The sequence below is a fragment of the Charadrius vociferus genome, unplaced genomic scaffold (assembly GCF_000708025.1).
Source record: "Charadrius vociferus isolate BGI_N301 unplaced genomic scaffold, ASM70802v2 scaffold124, whole genome shotgun sequence".
NCBI classification, from domain to species: Eukaryota; Metazoa; Chordata; class Aves; order Charadriiformes; family Charadriidae; genus Charadrius; species Charadrius vociferus.
The window spans coordinates 193,979-194,563 of NW_009647943.1; positions in this window are offsets into that span (position 1 = coordinate 193,979).

Genomic DNA, 585 nt, shown 5'->3' on the forward strand with positions numbered 1-585 from the left:
GGAGAGTGTCGGGAGCTCAGGGCTCCTCCAGCCCCGCGGGGGGACAGGGCTGCCTGGGGCCGGCAGCGAAGACAAGCACCAAACTGCCCCTGAAACAGCCAGGGGCACGCTGCGATGTGGGCAGGTACCCAGTTTAGACAGAGATGGTGCTTCAAAGCGCCGTCACAGCGGTGCAGTGCTGCACTGGGGGTGCCACAGCTTGAAAGGGAACTGGGCGAGTGCACGGGAGAAATGTGCTGTGATGGCCCTGGTCAGAAGGGCGGGAGAGGACTCTGGGGGACACTCCTGCTCGTGGAATCGCGTGAACGGTTTGGGTGGGAAGGGACCTTGAAGACCACATGGATGGGGCAGCCACAGCTTCTCAGGGCAACCTGCGCCAGGGGCTCACCACCTGCACAGGAGAGAATTTCTTCTTCACATCTCATCTCAATCTCCCCTCTGTCAGTGTCAAAGCATTCCCCCTCGTCCCACAGCTCCCCTCCCTGACCCAGAGTCCCTCCCCAGCTCTCCTGGAGCCCCTTTAGGCACCGGAAGGGGCTCTGAGCTCTCCCCTTTTTGGCCTTCTCTTCTCCAGGCTGAACCCCC